This window comes from Ctenocephalides felis, unplaced genomic scaffold (assembly GCF_003426905.1).
Source record: "Ctenocephalides felis isolate EL2017-DRISC unplaced genomic scaffold, ASM342690v1 CF-g0.4_SCAFFOLD_01492, whole genome shotgun sequence".
In the NCBI taxonomy this organism is placed as follows: Eukaryota; Metazoa; Arthropoda; class Insecta; order Siphonaptera; family Pulicidae; genus Ctenocephalides; species Ctenocephalides felis.
Genome location: NW_020537646.1, coordinates 53,444,293 through 53,467,054, shown reverse-complemented (window position 1 = coordinate 53,467,054; position 22,762 = coordinate 53,444,293).

The window sequence follows — 22,762 nt, the reverse complement described above, 5'->3', positions numbered from 1 at the left end:
TGTATATATACATGCACATGTATATGCACACTTGCATACACATACATTTTTTAGTTAATTTTTATTACTCTTTACACCGGTACATAATCCATTCCTTTATAAATTTTTTCTAATTAATCTGTAATGACCATCATTAATTAATGTTAGTCAATAGTTTTAAAAAACATTGTATTTGACAGAATAAACCTGATGATGGAACGTACCTAGTTCCGAAACGTCGTTATTAAACATCTTCAAAAAACAAATTGTTTTTTATTATTGGATTTACTGTTCGGAAAAGAAACAATCAATATATTGAAAAAATCCAGTACATATCTATTGAATGTACACCACACTCTGATGAAAACATTTTTTAAACTCAATATTAAATATGCAAAAGCCATCAACAAATTTTATTACGATGTAAAAATGAATGGATTATACCGAATTTCATAACTAATATTATCAACAAACAGTTTTTACAAATACACTCCGAAAAACAATAGATGAAAATACTTTTAATAATTTTTTAGAATTCGAAAATACAAAATACGATAAACACTTTCATATTATTAAAAATAAACAAATACAGAAATTAAAAAATCTTATACAAAATCGAGATAAAAATTATCCATTTCATGTTTCAAAATTTTCGATAGACAAATGGATAATAAATAAAACCAATATAGTCATTCCGGAAAATATCCAATACATTCTAGCACTCGGTCCAAAATTCAATTACGCACCTAGTAAATACAGAAAAAATAACTTCATAAAAATTTTAAGTAACATAGAATACAATATCAGGAACATTGAGACTGACAAACAAAATCGGATCAGGTCAAAACTATGTAAAAAACTAGTTAAACATTTAAATAAAGTTGATAATAGTCTCCAACATATTCATCTAAAAAGACTACACAAAGATATAGTGGAGACCAAATCATTTATTAAATCTAATAATATAATTGTTTGTCCAGCAGATAAGGGCAATATGACGGTAATCCTTGACAAAGAATTTATAGTACAAATTTATTTCCAATAGTTCAATTTATTTTAATGTCAAGGGTTATACATTTTTTTAGTTATACCTGTAGATGTGGATGAATAAATGAATGATTTTTTGTTTATTCACGACTAAAACATTTATTTTCAAATGTATTGCACAAAAAATCATCGCCTGCCTTTGTGATTAATGGTCATAGCACAAGATACACGTGTTGAAAATTGAAGTCTTTTAAAGGCTATAACAAATTCAGAAAGAATTAATATATAGCATTCCCGGTAAAGGTACAATATCACATTGGATTTTTCTACCCAAAATAATGGGCTTCAATAATGTTGCTTATAATTTTTATGTATTCGTACCATATTTTAACTGGCTTTTAGTAATTTTAATATCTAAATTACATTTTTCTCGCTAATAAATCAATATATATTATTACTTAAGTTTATATTTGAAGTGAATTAATTTGTCAAATCCTGTTCACATGTGCTCTATTCAACCTACGATCAATAAAATTATTGCAGTAAATGGAGAGGAAAAAGTGTGTCGGAAATAGTGTTAGAACAAAATATCGAGTACTGAGTAAATATCGATACTTTGCGGTCGATAGTGAGTACTTTTAGTATCGATTTTCTAGCTCGATCTATTTGCCAATATCGATCTTTTTCGCCGATAGTACTCAGCGAAAAGAATCGACAGCGTAATATATGAAAACCACTCATTGACCAACTATGAACACCAGTTATTGTTAAAAAAATTGCAAAAACAAAAAAAAAAATTAATCATTACAAAGTTCACTTCAATATGAGTGTAATAAAAAAAATACTGATCCGATCAGCACATCCGGAGATAATTAATTTACCGCAGATGATGTTTATAGAAATTGAGCAAAAAATCAATATTTCAATCGTAAATATTTATGTAAAAAAAATTTTTTCAGTGAAATCCTGAAATACGATTTTATGAATAGTATCTGTAAACAAATTTTCAGACAATTCTAAAATGTCAAGGTTAATTAGTGATCGGTTTGTAAAAGAATGACACATATACAAAAAATACATGTATGTATGTACATAAAAACAAAATTAAAGTAAAACAAAAAAACATAAAATGTTACAAAGAAAATGAGTCTTGAAAGCAAGCGTAGTGAAGTCCTGTTCTATATCATAGAAGAGTGGTAATAAAAAGTACTGTTTCCAGCCCAGGATTTTTTTTGCATAGTTTTAATGTCAATCAAAATAAAATACATTTTTAAGACAATATGATGTTGGTGTTAATGCATTAAGAGATTATCTCCTATGAGATATCTCACTTATTTTTTTATTTTTGACGTTTTATTTGAGATCGTATGGCCATTTTTTTTCAATCTACGCGTGGGATATTCCTCGCTCAATTCTTTTAAATATTTGTTAGCGTGACCTGGTAGTTTTTTGTGGTATTTTTTGCTCCTTGCTTTTATCATCTCATTAATAGTTTTTATTTTTAGGTCTTTATGTAGGGTGTCATTTGTAACATACCAGGGTGCGTTCACAATGCATCTTAAAATTTACTTGTATTTTTTTCATATTTGAATTGCTAGCGCACGCCAATAGCTCAATGCCGTATGTCCAGAATGGGATAATTATTGTTTTATATAAAAGGAGTTTGTTTTCATAGCTCATATTTGAACTCCTGCCAATTAGCCAATACAACTCTTTGAACTTCTTCTCCATCTGTTTTCTTTTCATTTTGATGTGCGTTGACCAGCTTAACTTTCTATCGAGATGAATCCCAAGGTATTTTACACTCTCATATTTCGGTATTTCTATGTTGTTTATTTTTACACTTGGGCAGTCCAGGGTTCTTGTTGTGAAGGTTATATGGCTAGATTTTGTTTCATTTATTTTAATCTTCCACTTATTGAGCCACTTTTCAAATTCGGAGACATATTGTTGAACTTTTGACGTTGCGACGGATGCATTTGTATGAGCTCCCATGACAACTGTATCATCGGCAAAAGTTCCAATTATGACATTGTTATCAGTTGGAATGTCGTGCGTATAAATGAGATATAATAGTGGCCCTAAAACACTCCCTTGTCGAACCCCCGACTTGATGTTACATAATTCTGATGTTTCTGTTCCAACTCTAGTTCTGAATAATCAGTTTGTTAAGTAACTTTTCAATAGTAAAAATATCATGTGCGGCAAAGAATTTTTTATTTTGATGAGTAGGCTCTCGTACCACACTTCATCAAATGCCTGTTTGATATCGATAAAGATTGCTGAACAATATTCCTTTCTTTCTATTGCCTTCTGAATACTATTTACTATCCTATGGCATTGTTGTATTGTGGAGTGCTGGGTTCTAAACCCGAATTGATGATCAGGTATTATATTTAAATACTCTTTTATTCTTACTAATAATAGTTTTTCCAACAATTTTAATAGAATTGACAGTAAACTGATTGGTCTGTAAGATGTGACATTTGAAGCTGGTTTTCCTGGTTTTAAAATCATTTTAACCTCTGAAATTTTAAAACATTTTGGCCAATATCCCAACCTAAATATTGCATTATAAATATATGTCAGTAGAACAATTGCTTTTCTTGACAATTCTTTCAAGACCTTTCCTTTTATGTTATCTATCCCTGCATTCTTCTTATTGTTTATAAGTTTAATAAACTCTTTTATTTCTTTTGATGTTACTTTTTTATAATTATAGCATCATCATGAATTGCTTTTAGAGCATTCCTTACATTGTTATCAATAATGTCATCATTTGGAGTGAACACATCTGATAAATAAATTTCAAACAAAATTGCCTTTTCTTTGTCACTTTTGGCCCAATCACCTAATGATGGTGATTCCATTCTTATTGGGGCGTTAAAATAGATTGGTTTCTTCAAAGATTTTATTGGTTTCCATATCGAATAATCGTATCTGTTAAGATTAGTAATGTATTCCGCTACACTGTTGTTTCGCATGACTTTCAACTTTTGTTTTAGTTCATTCCATAAATTGTTAAATACAGTTTTATCCCTTGGATTGCGTGACCTTTGCCATATTTTCCTTGCTCGTCTTTTTTTCCTTATTAATATTTTAATTTCCATTGAGATATTAGACGTCGTATTGCTATGTGTTATATGTGGAGTAGCATTTTGTACAGATTTTTTCAGAGTATTTATATAAAAATTTAAGTTATTCTCTATATCTGCTTCAGATTTCAATCTGACTTTCAGGTCTAATTTAGAATCGATTTCTTGTCGAAAAGAGTTCCAGTTTGTTTTAAAAAGACCATTAATTTTTTTCACTCTTATTACTGTGGTGCTAATTGTTGCTATAATAGGTGTATGATCTGATGATATATCTGAATTATCTTCTATGTTTGTGTATAAATCAGAAATGCCATTTATTATATAAAAATCTAGAAGGTCAGGGTGTTTGTTTCTATCCGTAGGCCAATAAGTAGGTTTCCCAGTCGATAAGAATGAATAATTTCTGTGTCAACAGCATTTGTGCCAACTGCTTACCTTTAGAGCCCCATGATGTATTTTTGCTGTTAAAATCACCACCCACTACAAATCTGTGTCCTAATGTATCTAAGAATTTTCCATAATCAGCTGTTTTCATCCTGTGACGTGGAGGACAATATACAGAAGAGACAATGATATCATAAGGAAATGTATTAATGCATATTGTAGATGCTTGTGAGCAATTTTCTTGAAAATTTGTTAGTGTGTAGTGTGAAATACTGTTTTTAATCAATATTCCAGATCCAGCGTGTGCAGTATTGTCTGGGTGATTAGTATTATAGAAAGAATAGAAAGGAATCTTGAAATGTAGATTATTTGTTAAATGCGTTTCACTGATTAGCATTACATCAATCATATGTTGTTGTAAAAATATTATTAATTCATTTTTATGGTTTAGAATACCATTTGCATTCCATTGAGCAATCCGAAAAAACTTGGCCATTAATTTTTAGCTAATTTGGATAACATGTTCATGACTAACCTGTTTTGTTCCATTAGTTGTTTGAACATGTCTTTAAAATCATTAATTAATGTGATAAGAGCAACGGTTACCTGTGACTGTTCGTTTTCGTTATTTCGTTGTAACTTTAATACTTCTGAATAGCTTCTATGGTCACTGTAAGAATTAGCTAATGGACGTCTGGTTTCTTCTGTTTTTGATGTTTTATCTATATCCGTGGTTCGTCTTCCTTCTTTAAAGTTGTAATTATGTTGTTTGTAATAATCCTTGTAGAAATGACAACCTTTGTAGTTTGCCGGATGAGCACCACCACATAAAATACATGTTGCTGGAGTAGATCTTTCTTTCTTACATACTGAAGTATTATGACTGCGCATTTAACGCAAGCGAAAGGTCTGTTGCAATAATTTTTAGAGTGTCCATACATTTGACATTTTGTGCATTGAATAACACCTTTGCTTTTACGTGGCGGTTCCACCACAATCATATGATTAAGCAATTTTTTTAGTTTATATATTTCGCCATTGTTATTTGCAGGTTCTAAATCAACAAAAAACATGTTTAAGGGCAATTTGGTTTTGTGTTGTTTCACATTAATTATACACCTTACTTTGAAATTAAATTTCTCTAATTCATTTTTTATTTCTTTAGTGTCATATGTATGGTGTATATTTTTTATTACATCTCTATAAGACCGTTCTTGGTTTATCTAATAAGTGTGATATACTACATTTTTCATTTTAAAAAATCAGATAACTGCCCTGTATTGGTCAGGTAAATTAGTGTGTATTCTAATTATATCATTCGGCATATATTTAAATATATAATCATTTTCATCCATGATTTTATTTAAATCACTTCTCATATCCGGGAAGTCTGTAATGCCGTACACAAATATTGGAGGGGGTCTTTGTATTTTAGTGGTAGACGTTGTGATGTTTTTATCCGTTTGATTAACGGTATTAGAATTTGATGTTTCAGTTGTCAAATTTAATATGTCAAATCAATTTGACACTTTTATTGAATTTTCAAGTGAATTGTTTGATGATGTGCGCCCACGCTTAAAAGTTTTACTTGAATTTACTACTTGCCCCGGTATCTTCAGTATCAATATTCATCTTAGGATGTTCGGACAAATGTATTTGATTGTGAGTTTCCTGTTTCGACTCTGAAGAAGCTGCTGCACCCCCAATCATGGCGGCATATGAACTTTAGTTAAACCTTTCAGTAAATTAATCTTAGAGCAATAATTACTTAATTTATGGTAATTTTTTAAATAATTTAAAACTCGGTTGTGTCAATCTTATGTAAAACAAAAGCGATGATCAGACAAACATAAGAAATGAAAAGTAAAAAGAAATATATCGAAACATACAAAAGCGCAATACATAAACATAAATATGCATATATACAGAACATATATATATATATAGATATATATATATACAATATACATGTACAACCACATATTCATATACATATATATATATATAAAAAATCCAGGACTATATATATATATATATATATATATATATATATATATATATATATGTATATGTGTATGTGGTTGTACATGTATATTGTATTATATTGTAATTTTTATTACTCTTTACACCGGTACATAATCCATTCCTTTATAATTTTTTTCTAATTAATCTGTAATGACCATCATTAATTAATGTTAGTCAATAGTTTTAAAAAACATTGTATTTGACAGAATAAACCTGATGATGGAACGTACCTAGTTCCGAAACGTCGTTATTAAACATCTTCAAAAAGTAAATTGTTTTTTATTATTGGATTTACTGTTCGGAAAAGAAACAATCAATATATTGAAAAAATCCAGTACATATCTATTGAATATACACCACACTCTGATGAAAACATTTTCTAAACTCAATATTAAATATGCAAAAGCCATCAACAAAAAAATATTTTTATTACGATGTAAAAATGAATGGATTATACCGAATTTCATAACTAATATTATCAACAAACAGTTTTTACAAATACACTCCGAAAAACAATAGATGAAAATACTTTTAATAATTTTTTAGAATTCGAAAATACAAAATACGATAAACACTTTCATATTATTAAAAATAAACAAATACAGAAATTAAAAAATCTTATACAAAATCGAGATAAAAATTATCCATTTCATGTTTCAAAATTTTCGATAGACAAATGGATAATAAATAAAACCAATATAGTCATTCCGGAAAATATCCAATACATTTTAGCACTCGGTCCAAAATTCAATTACGCACCTAGTAAATACAGAAATAATGACTTCATAAAAATTTTAAGTAACATAGAATACAATATCAGGAACATTGAGACTGACAAACAAAATCGAATCAGGTCAAAACTATGTGAAAATCTAGTTAAACATTTAAAAAAAGTTGATAATAGTTTCCAACATATTCATCTAAAAAGACTACACAAAGATATAGCGGAGACCAAATTACATTTATTAAACATTATTTAATTTATTAAATCTAATTTATTAAACATTTATTAAACCTAATAATTGTTTGTCCAGCAGATAAGGGCAATATGACGGTAATCGCTAACACAACATTACGAATGCTTAAAGTTGATACTACCTACAAAATCATTACAAATGATCCAACACAACAGTTTTCTAGACCAGGGGTCGGCAAGCTTTTAACCGTAGTGTGCCAAGCCACTCTACCAATATGTTTTAGAGTGCCGCCTTAATTTTGAAATATATAGTTAGGTTCTAGGGAAGAAGAATTATAAGCAAATTCATCTTTTAAACATATTTATTAACAAATAACATGAATTTCTAATATAAACAGTGCCCGATTACCCCAAAGGCCCGTGAGACCCGGGCCTAGGGCGGCATAATTTAGGGGGCGGCAAATTTTTCAAAATGTAAAAATTTTAAACTCGATGAAATGACACGACAAATCATTCTAAGGATAGATCCTGAAATTTTTTTTGTAAATTTAGAGATCATTTTCGATGAAATAGAACGTAATGCGTTTTCTAATCAAATTTATTATTCGTGGGTGCCGCATTGATATTTTCTTGATGTATCATATTATCAACTTCAGGAAGGCTAAGTTATAATAATCCTAAAAAATCGTAAATAAAATTGTTTATATATCTCTACGCTTCAAGTTCTCCTGAACATTTTGACATGCCTTAGAAAAAATGGATGTATGCATGTGTTTATGCGGTTACAATTTTTTGCCAATTGGCATTCGGGAAGACGTGCTGATTAGTTTTTTGCAAAGACAGTTTTGGAATAGGGAGCAAAGAGTTAAAAAAATGCTAATTCAATTTTTCAAAAACGAAGCGTCCGATTTGAATAATTCAAGACACTTTTTACTTGTATGTTGAAATAAAAACTATCGAAAATTTTGCGAGAACATGGTCAGCGTTTTTGGTGATCCAAAAAGGTGTCATTTGGTGATAAAAAGTGATCATTGACATCAAATTATTAGATTTTTTATAAAAAAATTATTAATTATTACAAATTTTGTCTTTTTGAATCATTCCGTACCAAGATTTTTAATTTTAAAAGTTTACTTCTTAGATAGTTTAAATGTCCTTTGCAAGGATCAATCGCCATGAATGATTCAAAAAATATTCGCTTGGCTTTGACTGAGAGGCGTACTGTTTATGCAGGCAAGTTTAGCATTTTTGGAGATACAGAGCGCAGAAGGTGCAAAAGTGGTCATGAAGGTTTTGAGAGTACAGATCATTCGATTGGAATGACCCAAAAAATATTTTGTTCGTGGTATTTTAGTGATATGAAGAAATGATTAGTTTTTCGAAGAGGCAAGTCCACTGGTTTCAAAATTTTGAGAAAATTAAAATATCTAAAATTTTCAAATAATCGAATTATTTTAGAATTTAAAAAAAACTCAAAATTTTTGAATATCTTGGTTCTATTTATCGAGTTTAGTCTAGTCCAATGTCTTTTTAATTTGTGAAATCAGTTCAGGCGTTTTTGAAAATTAAATTTTGGTTTATCACATCAAAAAAGCGCCTTTTAACACAAATTTTGACTATGAAGTTTTATCAAACTTTGATGAATTTTTAAAATTGTCAAATATTTTGACTCCTAATTGATATCTTTCAGAAAGCTTTTTTCAATTTTAAAAATCGGTTTCTGGCTTTATTCCAAAAACGTAATATTTTTGCTTTTTTATGCTAATTTCAAACAACCGGCTCGTCCGATCGTCTCGCAAACCTAATCAGTCCGGCAGGTTTTTACCAAAAACTAATGAATACGATTTCCAACCAAGATTTTTCGAATGATTTTTGAATTTTTAAAATCGACATAAAATTGTGGGCTAAAACTTTGACGAATTTTTTCCTTCTTTTACTAATTACAAAAAAAAGCTTGATCGACCGTTAAACCTGCCTTCCCAAAAATTTAGGTAATTATTCATTCCTTTAGTACAAGTAATGTTTTGTTTAATTATTCGGAAACCAGCCTCTCGGTTCTTTCAAAAACTGAATTGCAATTTTTGCACTTTTGTTCTGTATTTTCCAAACGGCTAAACCTGTCTTAGCGAAAAACTGATCAGAACTTTCTTATCAATGAGAATGAAACATACATACATACACACACATCAATTTTTTTAAGGTATGCCAAAATGTTTAGAAATGTCTGAAACGTAAAAATATGCAAAAATTTTCATTTTCGATCTTTTGCGATTACTATAACTTACGAGTACTTTACGCAAAGTTAAAAGTTGTATTTAAGTAATTTAGTATAAAATTATAGTATAATTCAAAAAGTAAAAATTGTCTATTAAAAAGGGCGCCTGATCAGATAGGGCCTAGGGCGGCAGAAAGCTTAATCCGCCACTGAATATAAACTAAATAACTTTAATGCGAACCTTGCGCCTGCACATTTTTCCTTAACATTTCAATATCCGAGGTATAATTTGTAACTTTTAATTTCACACAAGATACTGAATGTTTAGTTGTTAAACGATTTCTTTGTGAACTCAAAATATGTTTCATGTGATACAAAATTTGTTCACAGAGATATGTGGAACCAAAAGCTGAAAGGAGAGCGCATACAATTTTCTTTAAACAATTAAATCTTTTCCGGCAATGTCATTCAACAATTTAATATGGCTGTCGATTTTTCCATAGAGTCATCTTCCAGATTTATTTGTAATTCCTTCAAAATATAGGCACATAAGCTTCAAAGTCTTTGCATCTTCTGGAAAATTCATCTTTAAGTACTTCAACGTAGGTTGAATTACATTAGCGAATTACGTTAGAAAAATAATTATAATTAAACATTTTCTTTTATTTAAAAATCACTCAATATTTGCGATTTTTCTGATTACTGAGTGCCATTAAGAACCCCTCGCGTGCCATTCAGAACCCCATCGCGTGCCAAGCCTGGCACGCGTGCCGTAGGTTGCCGATGCCTGTTCTAGACAATCAATTAAATTAATTAATGAATTAAAAAATAAAAATTTCATTTCTGACAAAGGGTATGGGCGTGTTTTCATACAGAATTGGCCCCACCCTGGCATTTAAATAATTTTGATGCCATTTTATAGGTATTTTTGAGAAAATTCGAATTACCAAATTTCAAATCCGTAGCTCATCATTTGGCCGAGATATCAGTGAAAACACGTGAAAGTGGCCCCTTTTTGAAAAACTGTTAACGTCATTCTATTTGTACTGATCTTTTCTATGTTGTTCATAACAAATAATGTGAAAAAATCATTTGTTTGTGCGTGAAAAGGTGAAAATGATTTTTCATTTTTCATTTTCTACCAGTGCGGCTTGTTTGACTACTTTTATATTAGCATCATTCGAAAGCCTGTACATTTTTCTTCTTTTATTCAAAAATTCATTTAAATCTAAGTAGAACTTTGGGAGAAAAGTTGGAAAAACTTAAGCTAGTACGCGCGCTGCCGGTACAAGAACACCCATACATAGTCGCTTTGCAAGAGCGATGAGCAAGCATAAGGCTCGTCGTTTTCGCGCGTCTCGACAAATTATGTATATAAGTATGGAAATATTTATTAAAAACCAAAATTTATTTATATCTTGTATATAAGTATATTCATTAGTCATAATAAGAAATACAACGCGCCGAATAAAACAATAATTATTATTATTGATTATTTTCATTCGCCGTATAAGTTCTGTCTAATATATTTCAATGTATGAAAAACTTAAGATTTAACTTAATGTATGAGAAACTTACCAAATTAAGATCTCTGTGAGTAATTTGTTTACACATAGAAAGGTAAAATAGCAATTATTATTTTTTGAATCGATATTAGTTTTGCAAAAAATATATTTTCTTTTCTGTGCACTATTTATAACTTGACTGAAATTGCAATAATTTCACATTTTATTTATCATGATATCGAAAAATTGCAAGTATTACAATAAATATTTACATAGAAAGGGAATTAAATTGAGAAAACTGTGGATGATGCAGAATTGTATAGTAGTTACATAGAAAAAATAATTATAATTGTTTTTACTATTCGCTGAAAAAATAATAGCTGTCATTTGGATAGCCATGGATAATAATTATAGATTTAACAACAGAGAAATATTTTTTGTAATATACTTTTAATCTTATATATAAAAATGGAGCTCTCTTTCAAATGTCCAAGTAAAACTCGAAAACGGCTGAATCGATTTGGCCAGTCTTAGTCTTGAAAAATTCGTGCCAATCCAGAGAAAGTCCAAAAGGTGAGAAATTATTTCAAATCCGCGTAGAAACTTTACATTTTTAATTTGAAAATTTTTGTTGAAGCGTAATTTAAATAAAACAATGGACGGTGGCTGATACGTGAAATGTCAAACGTTTTTGACAGATGATGTTCAATTACGTTTAATAGGATGATTTACGTGAATATTATTTAATTATGATTAAATTGTAGTAAGTAGTTTTGTTTATATACTATTTATATATTATATATTATTATAAACGTTAGTAAACGGGCCGCAAGTGTTGCTAGAGACTCAAAATTTTTGAAATGTTAATATGAAAATGCACTTTTTGGCATATTTTTCTCAAACACGGTGCTCTGAAAAATCTCATTTGTATAATTACATACTCATTGGAATTTATAAAACATTTTCTAGGTTATATTATTTTTTATATATGTTATTCTAATTCAAAACCTAAATTTGGTATCGATCAAATGGACATTTTGTCGAATAACAGTTATACTTTCTCAAAATTTATCGAAGAATAGATAGTAATATATGAAGGTCCGGGGTTAAAAAGGCCTACCACCGATGTGTCAAAAATCAGTGAAGTTAAGCATTGTTTAATAATATTTGAAAGTTGAGGAAAAAAGATGTATAACCAGCTATAACCTTGATGTGAAAACGGTAATCTTTGAAATGGGGGAGATGAACGGTAATCTTTGAAAATCCATAATAAAAGTATTTTCTTCCGTTGTTAGTTTTTTAGCATTAGTTAAAAATGTAATTATTTTGTAAAATACCTTTAAAATTATGGAAAGGCTTTAAACCTTTTTGCCACCTGCACGTTTCAAGTTACCCCGCCTATAGGGTTAAAAAGTCTAGATTTGGCCAGTCTTAGTCTTGAAAAATTCGTGCCAATCCAGAGAAAGTCCAAAAGGTGAGAAATTATTTCAAATCCGCGTAGAAACTTTACATTTTTAATTTGAAAATTTTTGTTCAAGCGTAATTTAAATAAAACAATGGACGGTGGCTGATACGTGAAATGTCAAACGTTTTTGACAGATGATGTTCAATTACGTTTAATAGGATAATTTACGTGAATATTATTTAATTATGATTAAATTGTAGTAAGTAGTTTTGTTCGTAGTTTTATTTATATACTATTTATATATTATATATTATTAAAAACGTTAGTAAACGGGCCGCAAGTGTTGCTAGAGACTCAAAATTTTTGAAATACTAATATGAAAATGCACTTTTTGGCATATTTTTCTCAAACACGGTGCTCTGAAAAATTTCATTTGTATAATTATATACTCATTGGTATTTATAAAACATTTTATAGGTTATATTATTTTTTATATATGTTATTCTAATTCAGAACCTAAATTTGGTATCGATCAAATTGACATTTTGTCGAATAACATTTTCCCAGTTATAATTTCTCAAAACTTATCGAAGAATAGATAGTAATATATGAAGGTCCGGGGTTAAAAAAGTCCACCACCGATGTGTCAAAAATCAGTAAAGTTAAGCGTTGTTTAACAATATTTGAAAGTTGAGGAAAAAAGATGTATAACCAGCTATAACCTTGATGTGAAAACGGTAATCTTTGAAATAGGGGAGATAAACGGTAATCTTTGAAAATCCATAATAAAAGTATTTTCTTCCGTTGTTAGTTTTTTAGCATTAGTTAAAAATGTAATTATTTTGTAAAATACCTTTAAAATTATGGAAAGGCTTTAAACCTTTTTGCCACCTGCACGTTTCAAGTTACCCCGCCTATAGGGTAAAAAAGTCTAGATAACAAATTGTTAAAAGACATCAAAAAAGCACATTTCTACAGTGATAAAGTAGAAGGCAGTTTTACTAAATGTAGTCAGATAATTGTTCGCTTGATATGTGTTATTTGTTGTGATATAATTGTTATGGTTTTCACAAAATAGTTTATATTTGCTCAAAGTCAAATTGGACCTTTGTGCCTCGCCCTGCTCTACATATATACTTTTTATTAAATTTACTTTAATCCATCAAATGTTACTTGAAACTTTTCAAAAAGCAGGTCAAAGAAGAAATACTTAATTCATTTTCTATTTCTCCTCGCAAAAATTTGAAATTTCGCGTACTAGCTTAAGTTTTTCCAACTTTTCTCCCAAAGTTTCACTTAGATTTAAATGAACTTTTAAATAATAGAAGAAAAATGTACAGGCTTTCGAACGATATTGTAGTCAAACAAACCGCACTGGTAGAAAATGGAAAATGAAAAATGATTTTCACCTTTTCACGCACTAACAAATAATTTTTTCGCATTATTTGTTATGAACAACATAGACAAGATCAGTACAAATAGAATGACGTTAACAGTTTTTCGATATGTCTCATATTTCCGACAAAAAGTGAGTTTGAAAAAAGGGGCCACTTTCACATGTTTTCACTGATATCTCGGCCAAATGATGAGCTACGGATTCGAAATTTGGTATTTCGAATTTTCTCAAAAATACCTATAAAATGGCATCAAAATTATTTAAATACCAGGGTGGGGCCAATTCTGTATGGAAACACGCCCAGACTCTTTGCCTATAATTTAAAAGTACAACATCCTATTTCCCCAAAAATGTATTGTCTCCCCAAAGTCCACAAACCTGAATGCTCCTTTAGACCCATTGTATCCTACGTTGGCACCCCATTCTATAATATCGCTAAACACATTGCCAATATTTTAAAAAATGTCACAATTTCCTCTCCTCACTATGTAAAGAATTCTTACCAATTTGTGGATCTAATCAAAGACCGAAACATTACGGACGATCAAATTTTTCAAAGCCTTGATGTAATTAACCTTTTCACATGTGTTCCCCATGATTTAATACTTGGTTTAATTGAAAAACGCTGGCCCACTATTTGTAACTACACCGACTTTCCTATAACTACTTTCAAACACATCATTAACACTGTCCTGAATTGTTCTTATTTTAATTGTTTCAATAATTTTTATTTACAAATCAAAGGTACTGCTATGAGATCCCCTTTATCCCCTGGTATTATAGACCTAGTTTTACAAACCTTTGAAATTTCTGTTTTCTCCACATTAAATTTCCGAATATATTTTTATGTTAGATATGTAGATGACACCTTCTTAAGATAGATGAAAAACAATCAGATATGATACTCGATACTTTCAACAATTACAATAAGAACATTCAGTTCACACATGAAACACAAATCAACAACAAATTGATCTTTTTAGACGTGATTGTACATAAAATTGACAACATTATTTGCACAAATTGGTACAGAAAACCTACATGGTCAGAAAGATATCTTCATTACGCGTCATACTGTCCCAAAAATTATAAAGTCAATACAATCATTTCTTTGATAGACCACGCAGTCATGTTGTCTCACTCTTCCTTTCATACCCAAAACACAACATTAGTAACAAAAACTTTATTATAAAACGGATATCTCCTCACCCTCATCAATTCCATTACCAATAAAAGACTTTCCTATCATAAAAATAACAATTATCAATCCATCACAAGGTTATTCCAGGACAACAATATTAAACCTACTTTTCACAGCATGCCTTACATTGGAGGCTTATTTGATTATTTTGCCAAATTACTCAAAGAAGAAAATATTTTTATTTCAGGAACAGCTCTATATTCTTTTAAAGAAACGTTTTCAAAAATTGAATCCACCACCCCTCCTAAATTCAATACTAACATAGTTTATTCAATATCTTGCAAAAAATGTCAAAAACAATACATTGGCCAAACATCACAATACATTCATAAGAGAATGAGACAACATGAATTAAGCGTCACTCATCATAAAAGCCGAAGTTTCCAAAGCACTCTTGTCCAACATTCCATTGAAAATTCACATATATTTACCTTTGAACCCAATATTTTATATAGAGAGGATTGTACTTTTAAAAGACTTTTTCCTGAAAGCAGTTTAATCTTTTTGAATTCGTCAAATTGTAATAAAAGATCAGATCATAATATCATTCATGATTCGTATCTAAATTTTTTAAACCTAATGAAAAGCGATTAATCCTTTAATAATTTAGTGTGTATATATAGATGTATATATGTTGTAATAAATGCACATCCATATATGTGCTTATATGTATGTTTTTGTATATACACTATATACATGTACTTGCGTATATGTTCGTGTATATGATTGTATATACATGAATATATGGATATATGCATATGTATGTATGTGTATGCAAGTGTGCATATACATGTATATAATATTTCTCAACATTTGCTAAAGCAATACTTCCTCTTTTTTCGTAAGTTACCAATACAAGAGCCATAAAAAAATATTTTTGCCTAAATTCCGTACATATCCCTTACATCTGGCCGACAAAACTCCATATCAGTGTGTTTAAGTCTTTTGAAGTCGTAACATCTACAAATATCCTCAAAAGAATCGAGTGTTTTTAACAAAAAAATATTAGTGATATGAATATATAAATTATTACAGGTAAATAATTTTTGCTTCTCAATTTTATATAAAACCCTTTTTAGTTAATTTTTATTACTCTTTACACCGGTACATAATCCATTCCTTTATAATTTTTTTCCAATTAATCTGTAATGACCATCATTAATTAATGTTAATCAATAGTTTTAAAAAACGTCGTTATTAAACATCTTCAAAAAACAAATTATTTTTTATTATTGGATTTACTGTTCGGAAAAGAAACAATATATATATATATATATATATATATATATATACAATACATATATATATATATATATATATATATATATATAAACACATACACATATATAAACAACAAAGGTAACATACATAAATATGGTCTTACATCAGCAACTAGCGCAAGGCACATAATTTTGCACTATCATACATACACCAACTTGTTTTTTTGTTTTGGTTGAAAAGAGCATAGCAAAGTAAATGTGAAATATAATTGAAGAACTTACTCATATTTCTCAACATCAAAACTAACGTCTTCAACATATATATATATACTAGCAAACCCGACGAACTCCGTTTCGCCACCAGATGGTTTCGTGAGAAAGATGAAGGAATTTTTTGTTTGTTTTATATTTGAAAAGGAAAGATTTGATCAGGAAGGAAAACCCGACTTATTTTTATATATATAGAAGATAATCTATTCGCAATTATTTAAAACAATTATTGATTATTTTTATTACTCGAATTTTTAGTTACGGTGCGTGAAGTTCCAGCAATTTGCATTAGAGCACGATGCCATGCACCACTAATTTTCTTAGCTATAAACCTTGCGAAGCCCGAGACCTTTCCAACGAATGCAAAATTGTCGAATTCGGTTCGTGCGTTCTGGAGTTATTTCGTCAGGAAGGAAAACCCGACTTATTTTTATATATATAGAAGATATACATATATATATATATATATATATATATATATATATATATATATTACAAATGTATTCTGAGTGGATAATAGATATTAATTTGGAAATATGAACAAACAACACTCTTTTTGCACTAATTTATTAAATAATAATTTTCACAAACGTTTCGAGACTAGGTTTGTCTCATCATCAGTGTGTTATAATTAAAAAAAATTTAAAATATGGAAATCTAAATTAGCATGTTGTGTTTTTCATTACAAGTCGTTCACTGCACGCTGTTCTTTTAATACCAACTGTCTTCGGTATTCGTATTCTCTCCTACTTGAAAACCACTTGAAATTGTAAAGTCACTCATTCAGATAGGAAAGAAAGGATTAGGGTCCAGTTGAAAAATAGATGTCGTTAGGAGAAAAAATATTCTATGATGAGATGGTTTGTTTATAAGATTTGTTATACATTGTTATAATTAAAAGTGTATGTACATCTATATATAGGCTACAAAGTATGAATGAGATTCAGGTATGTATCATGTAATATATTGGTATCTGTCCGTAAATTTACCGTGTTACTTGTATGGGCTATTAACATCAATTCTGCAATACTTCTTTTAAATAAATCTTGTTCATAATATAAAATGTGCGGATTATTGAAATCGAAACTATGGCTGTTAGAGATAGCGTGGTCTACAAGTGTACTTTTTTGTTGTATGTTATTATTCTTACTTTGTTTGCTTTGTAATTCGTGCTGTCTTAATCTTTTTTCTAAATTCACAATGTGTGGTTATTGATTGTTTGTCAAATAAAAAATTAACTCTATTTTTAATTATTGGACTGATTATTTTGTAAGGGAAACTATTCATGAGTAATGTGTTAATGACTAATTTGATATTGTGATTATGAAATTTTGGGTTAGATAAAAGAATTGCATGGTCTACTAAACTGAGAACTGTGGATATCTTTATATTGAGAGGTGTAAAAGAATTAAAATTAATATACCTGCCTGACCAGCTATCTTTCCTGAACCAATTGGTAATGCAAATACCGCCGTCGTTAATGAGCTGAACATCAAGAAAATGTAGAGTTATCTTTTTCTGATTCTTGTGTAAATTGTAAATGAGAATTATAATTATTAAATTTTTGAAATATGTTCTCTATATCATTTTTGTTAATTAATAGAAGCGTGTCATCGACATATCGAAAATATAGTAGTGGTTTGCAAATTGTAGAATTCAACACACTGTTCTCTAAATCTTGTAGCACTAAGTCTGCTAAAACGGGACTTAAAGGACTTCCCATAGGACATCCTCTAATCATAGTATAAAATTTATTATTGAATTGGAAATATGAGGCCTTCAGTAGTAAATCTATTCCAGAAATGAATGTTTCGAGAGGTAGTGAAGTGTATTCAACAATTTGCAACCATCTTCTCCTAATGGCGGTGATAACTAATTTATGTGGAATGTTGCTGAAAAGATTAATAACATCAAAACTAACGAAGGAAAAATTATGAGGGATTTTGAAGTCCTTTACGCGATCTACTAAACTGTATGAATTGTTCAAAAAATATGGCGAATTAATCGTAACATTTTTTAAAATTTTGGAAAAGAATTTAGATAAATTATAATAAGGTGAATCAATGTATGAAACTATAGGTCTGAAAGGGCAGTTAGGTTTATGGATTTTGGGAAGGCAATAGAATTTAGGTACTAGAGGGTGTTGGATTTTTAATTTTAGGGCAATAAAATTGTTGATGTGACCTTTTTTTCCAAAAGATTGATGTATTTAAAAGCTTGTCTATGGTGGTAATTGTTCGGATCACTCGGTAACTCTTCATACATTGTTTTATCTTCTAAGATGTTCATTGCTTCATTTTCATAATTATCCCTTAACAGAATTACTGAAATATTTCCTTTATCAGCTTTACATAAAATTAATTGGCTATTCTCTTTTAGGAAGGTTTTTGCAGCTTTTATGTCCCGATGAATGTATGCTAGGTTATTTATTGAATTAATGTTTTGTTTATTATTCTTCAAAATCTTCAATAATTTTTGTATGAAAGTGACTCTGATGAAATTTATATCCTTTTCCGTTGGATTCTTAATCAATTTAAGTCCTGCTTCCAGACTACTTATGGTTTTTATTATGTCATTGTATTTTAAATGTTTTTTATGAATGGCAAATTTTGGTCCTAAGGCTAGAATATATTTTATGTTATCTGGTATAATTGTCTCTGTTTTATTAATGAGCCATTTGTTCCAATCTAGTCCTACGTTTAATATTGGATGTAATTTGTCTCTATTTTCTATTAATTTCAATAATTTTTTTTGTTGTTTGGCTTTAAAATGATTGAATTTTTTATTATATTTTTTCAGTTCGAGCTTAAAGAATTTTTCATACTCATCTAATGCTAATATTTCTTGAATATCATGTTTAAGATTAACTATTGTTTTGTTCAACGAAATGATGTCTTTTTCACTGGTCGAAATTTCAAACTTCAATATTTTGTTATGTACTATTTGTAAGCTATTTTGTAATTTGTGGTTTGTTTCATAGGGTGTATTTTTGAACGAACAAGTGTTGAGAATGAAATTTGGTAACACATTTTCATGCTTACATTTAATGAGAAAATTCCGCTTGTTAATAGTCTTCGCTAAGGTGAGATTTTTTTATTAGACAAACAATCAATAACCACACATTGCTCAAATCACTTATCTGTATCAGAAAATAAATGTTTTGTGAATTTTCCATATATAGACAAAGATTTACACCTTTAATCTAAAAGGCTTTTTAATAAACATAATATTAACATATCCGTGTCACCCTTACTACAACTGCAAGACATATACACAAACATTAAAGACAATACACCTATTAAAAAAAGAAAAGATGTGGTATACAAAATAAACTGTTTGAACTGTGAGTCATCTTATATTGGGCAAACATGCCAAAATTTAGAAAAACGATTAAGACAGCACGAATTACAAAGCAAACAAAGTAAGAATAATAACATACAACAAAAAAGTACACTTGTAGACCACGCTATCTCTAACAGCCATAGTTTCGATTTCAATAATGCGCACATTTTATATTATGAACAAGATTTATTTAAAAAAAGTTTTGCAGAATCGATGTTAATAGCCCATACAAGTAACACAGTAAATTTACGGACAGATACCAATATATTACATGATACATACCTGAATCTCATTCATACTTTGTAGCTTATATATAGATGTACATACACTTTTAATTATAACAATGTATAACAAATCTTATAAACAAACCATCTCATCATAGAATATTTTTTCTCCTAACGACATCTATTTTTCAACTGGACCCTAATCCTTTCTTTCCTATCTGATTGAGTGACTTTACAATTTCAAGTGGTTTTCAAGTAGGAGAGAATACGAATACCGAAGACAGTTGGTATTAAAAGAACAGCGTGCAGTGAACGACTTGTAATGAAAAACACAACATGCTAATTTAGATTTCCATATTTTAAAAATTTTTTAATTATAACACACTGATGATGAGACAAACCTAGTCTCGAAACGTTTGTGAAAATTATTATTTAATAAATTAGTGCAAAAAGAGTGTTGTTTGTTCATATTTCCAAATTATATATATATATATATATATATATATATATATATATATATATATATATGTTTGAATGGATTGACAGTCCGTGCGGTTGGTTGGTGAGACTTGAAATTGTGTGTGCAGTTGGCTATAGCGACTATATGAACAAAGTGAATGTATGCGAGAAGGAAGTAAAAACACAGAGAGTTGAACAGAATGAACGCGAAGAGACGGACTAGTGAGATATTGAATAAAAGTTAAAGATTACTGCACCGTGTTGTTATTTTAAATTATAGATTCCTGGCAAATAATTAAATATAAGAGAATAAACAATAATATTTAGATACATATATATATATATATATATATATATATATATATAAAGCGAGAGGTTTTTCTTCAGATGGTGAAATAATATAATAAAATTGTTTCTTGGGCATCCATCCAGTAATTAAAAAACCTTGGATTCACCTTGGATCACCGAACATGTCTCCAACTTTAAACATTCTTTTAATTTACCAATCCAAGAGTTATTCATCGAGAAGCAAACACTTTACGCAGAAAGTTCGCTGAGAGTATTTTCATACAAATATTACCTGCTATTAACAAACGATTTGATTCGGCTTCTCTTTGCAATATTCACCGCGATGCTTCGAATATTTTTTTCAATATGCGCAATACATCCTAACACTTCTTTTATGTATATATATGTATGAATGTGTATATATGTGTATATGTATATGTATATATATGCATGTTTATGTTTGTGGGTATATATGTATATGCATATATGTATGTATATGTGTATATATATATGTGTTTACATATATATTGTATATGTATGTAAGCATATGTTTGCATATATATGTATGTGTATGTGTATACATATATACATTTATTGTTTTGCGTATATATATATACATATATATGTTATGTTATAATTTTCTATATAATAAACTTGTTCCGTAACTAATATCGTTTTTCAGTTAATATCTATACTTTTTCTTAATAAATTTCTCTTCATCACATATTTTTTCATTTTTACATTGTCTATCATGGTTTTATAATGTTTTTATATTTTCATTTTGATCCACATATTATGTTTAACCGTTGATTATGGATTGCTTACAAATTTATATTTTTTCTATGTTCCTACTGCGCATGATCGCTGAAAAAATCTTCGTAACATGAAACCACTAAATTTCTCTCTATCCCGTTCTCTCATCCAATGACGATACAGTTTCCACTATTTTCCGCAAACACGTACGCACACATTTTACTCTCGTAAAAATACATTTTCCAAACTGACAACATGTTCGTTTGAAATAAGCTTTTTTATAATAAAATATATCATTTATTTTAACTTTACAATTTTTTTAAATTTTCTTAACTCGACGTTTTATCAATTTTTTATTTCATATTTTTTTCGTGCAATTTTGTGTGTTTTTGTGTTATTTTTCAAAGTTTATTTGTATGGTGAGTTTCTTTACATTTGTTTATTTTATGGTTGTTTTTCATATATACTTTTCATATACATTGTTCTACTTATTTTTGTCTGTTAATTATGTATTTTTTATATTGTTTTAATTTGTAACCCTGAATTATTTACTTGTAGCACTGAAGATGGGTCAAATCAAGACCCGAAACGTATGTTCTCTAAATAAAAACATTTTTCATTAAAACTGTTTTTAAATTACTGGATGGATGCCCGAAAAACAATTTTATTATATTATGACTTCCTATCTGAAAAAAAAAACAAATTCGGTAACTAGCCACTTTCGTGCAAGCGAAGCAACCCCTTGACTCCTTCCCGTCTAACTTTTTTTTGTGCATCGATGAGCTCTTGCACTTTTTGGAACTTCAATAGCTTTAGTCCAAGCTTATTTTTCAATATGTGTTGCATCCGTTTTTGCGATATGTTCAGCTCACGGGCCATTTTTTTTTGCACTGCGACACGAATTTCGATCGATTTTGCCTATACTTTTTGGATCATTTCTGGGGTTGTTAGTGTTTTTTTTCGTCCACTTTTTGGACGCGGTGCAACACTGAGTGTATCACGGTTACGAGATATGGTACGAGAAACAAAATATTTGTTCGCATTTAAATGCTGGAGGACTCTAAAGATAGCCACTTAAGGTTTTCCAGCCAAGTATGA